The following is a 10,871-nucleotide window of genomic DNA, read 5'->3' on the forward strand; positions in this document are numbered from 1 at the left end:
GGTATTCAGTGTTTATGCAATGCACGCCCCTACACGTCATCATCTGCCTGTTTTCTTCCTCTTATCGAGTTCAGAGTGGGGAAATGTAAATGGTGTTTTGCATTTGAGAGATGTAATCCTTGGCTTGGTGAAAAGGCTGGAACTGTGCATTTAGTTATGGCTTGTGTTAAGATCTGTAGCTAAGATATTAATATCTGGGTGTTTAGATTATTTCTGTAATGCATTGGCATGCGTCCATGTTTTCCCCTCCCTTTGTGTGAAGGAGTGAATCTTTATCCAGTTTATGATTCAACATGGCACAAATACTGTAGTCATAGTTTGTTAGGGCGGTTGTGGTTTGTTTTCTTGTATGCATAATATTCATTTTTGCATGATTGAGAATAACTGGCCATGTGTGCGTGCATGTGCGTGTACGTGTATGTGTGTGTGTGTGTGTTCATGTGTGCATGTGCACGGCCACCTGCTGCTGCTGATGGCAGTGCGATCAATACGGCCCGGTCCACGCCGTGAGTCTAGGTGCCCCTCGCCGGAGAGCCAGGCACCTCATTAACATGACATCACCCTTCCTATTTACATTTCTTCCCCATGCGGCAATTAATGCAAACCCAGCCCTCGTTGATCACCGTCCCCTTCCATGTAGGCGAGAAGGCGCTTCAAAATGCACAAAGGGGCCCTGCCCAACACTTGTTGCACATTTGTTGGTCCATTATTCAATGATTGAAAGTTATTTCCTCAGAGGACGACCTCCAAGTGGTCAACATGCTCTTAAAAAATGACCATGCTACTGGAAGAGATGAAGGGGGGTTACACACGCACACCACACACACACACACACACACACACACACATACATAGACTCAAACACACACACACACACATACATAGACTCAAACACACACACACAAACACACACACACACACATAGACTCAAACACACACACACACACACACACACACACACACACACACACACACACACACACACACACACACACACACACACACAGACTCAGACGCACACACAAACACAGAAGGAGGGCTAGGCTGGCTATGGATTGCTCCACTCCGGCTGATGCACTGCGTGCTCCAACGTAGGGGCTCCTTCAGAACAGCCAGGCCCATCACGTCAGCTGTCACGTGCGCCGGCCCGGCCCGGGGCCTCAGCTGGTAAATGGTCATGCCGCCTAAAGAAGGCCGACCGGAGGCAGACATCATCCATCCTCTGTCAGCCGCATTCCCCCCTCGTCCTGGGAATAGCACTCTCCATCACTTAGCCTTCCCCCATCAGAGCCTCTGATTGGCTTATTATAGGCTGTCCAGCACAAAGGAAGAATAGGCTAGGCTTCGCTGCGCACGTCATTGCGGTGTGCGTGTGTGCGTGTGCGTGTGCGTGTGTGTGTGTGTGCGCGCGGGGTGCATGCCTGTATGTGTGTACCGAACTCACACACACACACACACACACACATAACACACACACAACCACACACAGACAGGTGTGAATTCTTCACCTCCTGTTCTCTCGCTGCCTCTTGCTCTCTCTCTAAGTCTCCCACCTCCTGTGTCTCTTGTTCTCTCACACGCTTGCCGTTCTCTGTCGGATCGCACGCCATGCAGGCGCTTTGCGAGCCTCAAACACCCGAGGACGCGGGAGACCCCGGGAGGAGCGCCAGTGGACTGCGACGGCGCCACGTTAAACCTCCGCGCAGCCTTGTCACCTTAAAGAACACGGAAACAAGCCGGTCTCCTCACACCAAGTCACAGCGGCGGGTGGGCGGGTGGGCGGGTGGGCGAGTGGGTGGGTTGGTGCAGCAGTTGGGTTATTCTGGATATGTAGGTTGCCGTGTTACATCACCTGAGCTAGGTTCACAGTGCTGACACTCGCGCACACGCACACGCACACTCACACACACACACGCGCAGATGCAGACGCGCACATCACACAAGAGGTATTAGCAGCTGTTCCAGGAAGCAGCAGTGGATCCCTGCGTCCCCCCCAACGCCGTCTCTTTCCCGGGTGGACTGACTCTCGTGTTCCTCTCCGATCACCTGACCTTCATCCGGACCTGGGATGTAAAACCCTGCCTGTCTCAGCGGGGCCGAGCGGGGTCAGAGGCCGCGCCCCTTGTTTATCAGGCTGGGACCAGACTGCGAAGGGACCGTGACAGAGACAGAGACACAGGTGCGTCTCCGCAGTGCGCTGGGATAACCCCAGCCCGGGGCACCGGGGCAGGGCCTGGTGTCTCTCCTGATAAGCAGAGGTACAGAAGAACAGGATGAGTCGAGACGGAGAGGGTGGGAGAGGGGGGAGGAAGAAGAAGAGAGGGGGGGGGGGGGGGGGGGGGGGGAGGAAGGCACGCAGAGAAAATCATAATAGGACAGGATGCGGAGGTTGAGATTAAAGGTTAGGCAATGTTTGTTGCTGCGCATATGGGGTGTGCGTGCGATAAGGTGTAAATGTAAGGCTTAGTTTAACATACACACCCAAGGCCGTCCACTGACACTGCACTTTGCTGTTCCTTGCTCAAATATACTAAACTGTACAGTATAATACTACGCTACCTTGTACTACTAGGAGGGACGTCTATACTGTATCATACTACAGTACATGACACTGTACTACTTTGTACCGTACTGTGTGCGCGCCTGCGCGGCGGTCTATAAATGTCATTATTCACCGTCATCCTCCTTACCTCTGGCATACATTCATTACATCACCTTTTAATAGCCTCACCTTGCTTTCACTTTCATCTCTTTATAATCTGTCCTCGGTGCCTTCTGACATGGTCACACTGCTCCACTTCCACTCCTCTCTCTCGCCTGCCAGCGAGCCTCCTCTCCCCCCTGTAGGTCTTGGTCCCTGGGGTGTCTGTCCTCCCCCCCCCCCCCCCCCACCCCCCCCGGTGTCCCTGACCTCACCCCTCAGTCGTACACCTCCTTGACCTGCGGAGGTGACCTACCCTTGCAGAATAAGGGATGAATGTCATTGTTTAAGGGTAAGGGAGATAGATAGGGTGTTATTCTACGAGTGCAGCCAGTACACACCTGTGTGTGTGTGTGTGTGTGTGTGTGTGTGTGTGTGTGTGTGTGTGTGTGTTTGCCTGTGTGTGCCGTTTTTCAGTGGCGCTTGTAGGCATGAGTGTGTGTGTGTTTGTGATAGTGTATCTGTGGGTGTCTGTGAGGACCTCATGTGCGTGCGAGTGTGTGTGTGCGTGTGTGTGTTTGTCTGTGTCAGGGGACTGAGCCGTAACCGAGGTGATTAATACCCTTCCTCCTCTCCCTCAGATCAAACATCCCATAAGGGGCGGGTCTCACAGGGATAGGAAGTGGGGCAACAGGACACAGGTAGTAAGATATTCTTGCTATTGATCAATGTGGGCAGGCTAGTCCAGGGGTTGTCCCAGCTGAGAGGGCCTGGGTTCAACCCCCATGTCCAGTCCACCCTCCCCGTAGGGACCCACAAACAACAGATCTACCGGATCGTTCTTTCTCTGTACACCAAAGGAAATGACTTTCACTTTGGCTAAAAGTGTGCGCTGACTGACTGAACACTTAGTATACTTAATTCCCGGGCTGTCCGGTGGATGACTGCGGAGCAGCGGGGGGGTAATCAGTATTCTCTCCCTTAAGTATTCTCTCCCTTCTGCAACAATTGACATCCTAATGGTTAAGCTGAAGCACCACTGGACCTACCCACCTAGTTCAGCCACCTGCCGCGGCATGGAGCCGGGCAGGCTACCATGAATACTAAGTAGCTGTGGCTGGCCACCGCACTCATCACCACGGACCTGTTTAGTATACGTTGAGGCTTGTGTGTGGTTTAATAAGGGAGAGGGAGAGAATGTTTTTATTTTAATGTAACCTCTGGTCGGGCTCAAGGTTAATTTCCTGCTTTACCATTGAGCCGGCAGAAGGAAGACAGGTATGTGTGTGTGTGTGTGTGTGTGTGTGTGTGTGTGTGTGTGTGTGTGTGTGTGTGTTTGTGTGTTTGTGTGTTAGTAAATATAATATATATGAATAATGAAACAGTTTTGCTCAGCCATTGACATCCATTCTATCACAATCTAGAGCTGGTTTCAACTAGTCTCGCAAAGCCAGACCAAACTACAGCAAGTAGAATGTAGAATAGTTTCAACTCACCCTCTGGTGCATTCTGAAATCGGACAGTTGGCGAGCCATTGACATCCATTCTATCCCAAACACGCTCCATGCAGCCCCCATCGCTGTCTATTTGCTCTCCAACACAAGCGCGTACAAACTGACCCGGCTTGGCAGTTTTCTCCAATAGCTAGCATAAACAAACAAATCCATAGGTTTCGATTATGTGTTTACACACCGGCGTGCGTGCCCACGGACTCAGAGACGGAGCGTCGTGGAGCAGGAACTCTTGAATGTTAAATGTCCTGCTCATGAGCACGGTGGTTTCGTTATTGCTTCGACTCATCGGGTGGAACGGAATAACTCTGCGGGGGGAAAAGAAAAATGTGTGTTCAGTTAACTTTGTCTCGTTCTACGTGCATCCATGCAGCGGCGAACCGAGCACTTCATTTTGTTTCAAAAGTGAGTGCTTAGGCTGCGGCCCAATTAGTAAAAGAACACCCCCCTCCTACGCTTACCCTCGCGACTTATTCATATGTTGCTCTGCCCAGAATTCAGAATTATCCCACTGCCTATAACACAGCCACTATCTTGCCTCAGGATTCAAACTGCGCACCCAAGTCTCTGTGAGCATATGCAGTGGCACAAGGACACAGGATCTGAACTAGTAAGGATTTGATCGTTTGTAGGCACTGGAAGATTGAACTACCGAGCCTGGGCAGTGACTGGTGTTGGGTAAACGTAGATACAGCTAGGACAGCTGCTAAATATTAGTTTGGGAAATTATGGATATCAATGGTTCGCCAACAGCCCAGGTTCGGAATGCACAAATCAGCCAAATCCTATAACGCTGCCGATTTTAACTTAATGCAGCAAACTGAAGATACATAGCTTCTCACTATACTTGGAAAACATTTTTTTAAACACAAAGCACACAGCTTTAGGGGAAAGACAATATGACAACCCCTCCATTCAATAGTGCACCCCAGCTTTGATGGAGAAAAGAATAAACAAGGATACTAAATGGGCCTGCAGCCCCCCTCTCCACACGCAGAGCGTACACACCTGCTGACCCAATCACCTGGACCGTGGGGGGGGGGGGGGGACGCCCATTGGCTTTGAGGAATTGGCCCAGCTGTCAGTCCGTGTCTGTGTCTGTTTTTTTGAATATTTGTGTGCGTTTGTGCGCGTGTCTGTTTGTGCGGTTATGTGTGTGTGCGTGTGTCTGTGTGAGTGTGTCTGTTTGTGTAGTTATTTGTGTGCATTTGTGTGTGTGTGTGTGTGTGTGTGTGTGTGTGTGTGTGTGTGTGTGTGTGTGTGTGTGTGTGTGTGCGTGCGTGCGTGCGTGCGTGCGTGCGTGCGTGCGTGCGTGCGTGCGTGCGTGCGTGCGTGCGTGCGTGCGTGCGTGTGTGTGTGTGTGTGCATGTGTGATAATGTCCGATTGTTGAGGGCAAAGGACGCACCGGGCAGTGAGTGGAAGTGGAAATTAATTACAATTTCTTTCTCTACCTTTTTTCTCTCCCCCCCTCAGAGGCAGCGATCAGGGGGTCAGGAGCTGCAGCAACGATAATGAGAGCATCGGAGAGAGGGATGAGAGAGTAGCAAGGGGTGTCGCAGAGGGCGGGAGAGGGGGATTATGGAGGAGGGAGAGAGAGAGAGCGAGGGGAGAGAGGAAATAGGTAGTGTGGCGGAGAGGTTTAGAGAGGGAGGTATTGTGATGGGGTGAAAGATTAATCACCACTCAATCCTGGGCAAACAGGCTATTGGATATAGTCCTGTCCATACTACAATACACGTTTGTGAGCGTGTGTGTGTGTGTGTGTGTGTGTGTGTGTGTGTGTGTGTGTGTGTCTGTGTCTGTGTGCGTGTGCGTGTGTGTGTGTTTGTGTGTGGATGTGTCTTTTCTTCTGTGGTTGCCCACGAACCTGAGTGTTTATTTTTTAACCCTTATATCTTTCCATACATATATATATAAATACGTTATTGCTGCTTTTTCCTGTTCTTTTTTCCCCTCATATATACACTTACCTCCCACACTATTACACAACAACAACAGCACTCTAATAAAAGTTAGGCACACTGCAAACCTGCCCTGAGGAGAAGCGGTCTTAATGCCTTGTTGAAGGGCAGTGCAGGGCGCTATTAACATAAGGGAGAGTATTTTTCACTAGCATCAGGCATGATCAATGCTCCCTCTCTGACCTTCCCACTTTCACTGCAGCGTTCATCTACAGAAGCTGTTCTCCTACTTCCACATGCGAGTGCGATTCATAGATTATCTTTCTGGAGACTGTTAGACAACAGGGTGGAGTTGATTGTTTTTTGCATTTTCTTCTTGTTCTGTTACCGTTCACACTGGACTTTGTTCGGCAACAAAAAAAAAAATCTGTCCATTGCAGACAGAAAAACAACAACTTTATGCAGTTTTTGTGGTTCTTCATTTTTCCTTTTATTTTCCTACAAATTTTAACTTGACCATTTGGCCGCTGAATAATTTGAAAACAGCAATTTTTGTGAGTGACCACAAGCATTTGCTTTATAGAGCCCAGACCATATTTCGATGAATGCTTTCACCTCCTGATTGCACTTGGTCTGACTGCGACTCATTTTAATCTCACAGTGTTTGTGCGTGGGTGTGTCTTTTTGTGTGTGTTTGTGTGTCCCTGTGTGTTTGTGTGTGTTGATGTCTGTGTGTGTGCCTGTGTTTGTGTGTGTATGTGTGCCTGTGAGTGTATGTCCATGATTGCCTGTTGTGTTTGTGTGTGTGGTTGTGTGTGCGCTAGAAACATTGCAGAAAGCCCAGAAAAAAGGAGTTTGTAGAGCACACAATGACACACTGAGCACACACAGGGCTCTGTTTTCCCAGGTGTGTGTGTGTGTGTGTGTGTGTGTGTGTGTGTGTGTGTGCGTGTGCGTGTGCGTGTGCGTGTGCGTGTGCGTGTGCGTGTGTGTGTGTGTGTGTGTGTGTGTGTGTGTGTGTATGTGTCGGTTCTCTGTCATTGGGTTTTCAATCAAGCCGTCACACTCTCAGTGCTGATGAGGTACAGCGGCGGTGTTGGGATGACTGATTCTCCACAACGCCCTATGAAACCCAAACACCGCCTCCACCTCAGTACTGTCCCTTCCCTCTCCTCCCTCCTCCCTCCTACATCTTACCTCCTCCCTCCTACCTCCTCCCTCTTCCCTCTTATCTCCTCCCTCCTACCTCCTCCCTCTTTCCTCTTCTCTCCTCCCTCTTTCCTCTTCTCTCCTCCCTCCTCCCTCCTCCCTCTTTCCTCTTCACTCCTCCCTCCTACATCCTCCCTCTTCCCTCTTCTCTCCTCCCTCCTACATCCTCCCTCTTCCCTCTTCTCTTCTCCCTCCTACATCCTCCCTCTTCCCTCTTTTATCCTCCCTCTTTTCCCTCCTCTCTCCTCTCTCTGCTCTTCTCTCCTCTCTCTTCACTCCTCGGTCTTCTCTCCTCTGGTACTTTGCTGTCCAAGTTCGGATCGATATCATGGGCGAAAGTTGAGTTTGCGCGACGGCGATAATAATGATAACTTCGAGTCACGAGAGGTACTCACAGCCCCCACACCGCCGACCCATGCCACCAGTCTGTTCAGGTGGTGCGCGGGGGCACCTCATGACTCCTAGACGCAACGCTGCCGCCAACAGGGACCGGTCTTTGTTCTTCTTCCACACACAGACCCACACATAGATACACACACACACACACACACAGATAAAACACACACAGACACACACTCACATACACATAGATACACGCACACACAGATGCACACAAACACACACACACACACACACACACACACACACACACACACACACACACACACACACACACACACACACACACACACACACACACACACACACACACACACACACACACACAAAGACAGACATACACATTAGCACTAGTTCAATAATAGATGCCGTTTGATGTATTTTTCTTTTCCTCCCCATAGGCGATGTGGTGCATTTCGCTCAAGAGCAATTCCTTAAATTTACACTGAGACGCCATGGAATGAGATATCTACACAAAATCGTTGACATGTTAAAGGAAGTGCCCTCTCTGTGCATGGCAAGATTCCAGTTCCTGCTCCCCACTTAAGCGGACTTGTGATTAATTATGTTAGCTAATTAGCATACATTTAGTTTGCCATAACACAATCAAAATCCCTTCAAGGAATTTTTATTAATTTTTAATATTTTTTTATTAATGTAATCATAGATCATGTGAATCAAATTGTGTCTTTTGAAGCTTTGCTCCTGCTTCTGCATTTGAACCAAGTTTCGTAGTTTCCATCCATGGGGTCGGCCGGGGCTTATCGTTTGACCTCACAGCAAACTCTTGCGCCCACTAGGGGCGAGTTGGCCCCAAACATTAAGGAGACCTGCTCCCTAGGAATACAACTGGGGTCAAAATGTTAAAACTGAGGCTAAGCAAAAAAGGCTGAGAATAAGCATTACCATGCTGGAATAATAGTAATACCTAAACCCTAGAATAACAATAGATATCCACAGATACTCTGTGAATTCCTAATAAGAGTAGCTGTCAGGGATATGGTTTATTTCCGGGATTTTCTTGTCTTCAAGCATTTATTAGGTATTTTAGCCTCCGCTAACGAGGACAGAAAGTATTGTTTATATTGTACGTACCTTGCTAACTGTATTAGGATATGCCAATCAGCGTGCGAGATGGCCACTGTGGGGGGGTAGCAGTGCTCCTATGCCCCGTCATTGCGAAGGCTGATTTATCTATGCATTTATCAATTGACACATAGGCCTATCAATCACAACTACAAGTCACGCAGTGTTGCTGTAGCGAGTTAAACAGTGGAGAACTCCGCTCTGTGCATATGGCGATGTGTGTCTGACACAAAAACAAGAACACTAATGTGTTTAGTTTTATATTATAGACGATTGTACCAAGGACATTAACATCTTTAACTTCTCTTCATTAATTATATCATATTAAAAAACAATTATGAATCACAATGTACTCAACTCTGTGTATGGTAATGTGTCTCGTTAAAACACATGCATGAGTTAATTTTATAGGCTATAGGCAACACTGGAATAATTATGAATGAATTTTGATTTGATTTGAATTATTTGGAATAAAGACATATCCAAGTGATATAAGAAAAACATGACAAAGTGCTAGCACTTATTTCCATCATGGTCCCTGATGTTACAAGACAGGACATATATCCGCATCAAACAAAACATGAATGAGTAATAACGAAACATGCAGTTGAGAACTCCATTCTGCGAGTATGACACAATAACACACACACTTATTGTATTTACTTGTACATTACACTTAAATTGACGCTTAGGGCATTTAGCAGATGCCTTAATCCAAAGCGACATATACTAGCGACAACAACTACATTTGTCTGAAGAAAGAGAAACAACAATATTTCGCTGTCGGTACAGTAAAGTAATATTATATATTATAAGGTAGAACATCAATATAATAGTCTTTGGTTAAATTAGATTGATTCTTTAGAGACATTTAGTAGAAGTGTGTGGTTTCAGACAGACTAGGGCAGGCCGAGATGAGGAGCTCAGTTCACCGTTACCACGCTGCCCCTCTCATGCTCCTTAATCCCAACAGCTGGTTGCACTGCTATCTGCTGGAGCTGGCTCTGGACGGCAGCTCTGTGGACCTCAGGCCCTGCCGTCGCCCTCGTGGGCCCCGCCTTCCTGGGCACGTCATCTTGCGTCTTTTTTTCGATCTCTCGGGGAAGGGGGCTCGCATTCGTTGTTTCCAGCAAAGATGGGCGCTCATGTCCTTTATCCTGCGAGTCGTTTGGGGAACCTCTGTGATGAAGCCATGTGTGAAGACATTTAATGAAGTTCCTCATCCCCGCACTCATCTGGTAACCTGGTGTGGATGCACATCCCAGAGTCAGAAACGAGTGATGAGGAAGATGATGTGCAGGGGATAAAGGCCTGCTCCCCACCCATCTGCATTCATTGACGCCGGTTACATCCCTGGAGCCTGGCGGAGCCAGCAGAGCCAAGCGGGTGGAGCATGCTACAAAATACAGAGAAATCCCAGAAGAAGACGCTTGATACACCCACTGGGTGGGGCTGGGTGCGGCGTAGGCGGGGGGTATATTCCAGTCACAAATAATTGGATTGTCTTTGATTCCTTTTTTATTCATTTGATGTTCATTAAGGCAACGCAGAGGAGCGTTGTCAACCCCACACATATGAACACACAGATTATTGTCGTAAAAAAAACACAAACTCAATTTCAAAAATAACAAGATATCAGGGAGAATACCAAGTTTCTCCCACATATCTCTCTGTCTCACTCACTCAGTCACCCTCTCCCTCTCACACTCTCAAGCTATGATGTGGAAATAAACGCAGCGTCCAACCAATACCACAGTTGGGCTGTTAAAACTCAATTCCGCTTCAGTGGAGATGGCAATACACCCCATAAATGGTTGGAATCTCTCAATGTTTCTTATAACCCATATGGCTCTGGGCGTCTGTATGAAGCAATATTACTGGATCCAGTGTGACAGATGCCCTGTTCCCTGTGTGAGTGCTTACCAATCGCTTCACAGGCAGGATGCCCTCTGCTGTCTTTCTTTATTTCTTCCACACTTTTGATCGTGACATTTTATTGAGATGAAGGCAATCAACCTTCCTCCCGCGTCTCTCTACCCCTCAATATACAGCCACGCGTGTGTGTGTATATGCGCATGGGGAAAACACACACACAAGCAGGAGCGGACACACTCGAACGCACG

This window comes from Gadus macrocephalus, chromosome 8 (assembly GCF_031168955.1).
Source record: "Gadus macrocephalus chromosome 8, ASM3116895v1".
NCBI classification, from domain to species: domain Eukaryota; kingdom Metazoa; phylum Chordata; class Actinopteri; order Gadiformes; family Gadidae; genus Gadus; species Gadus macrocephalus.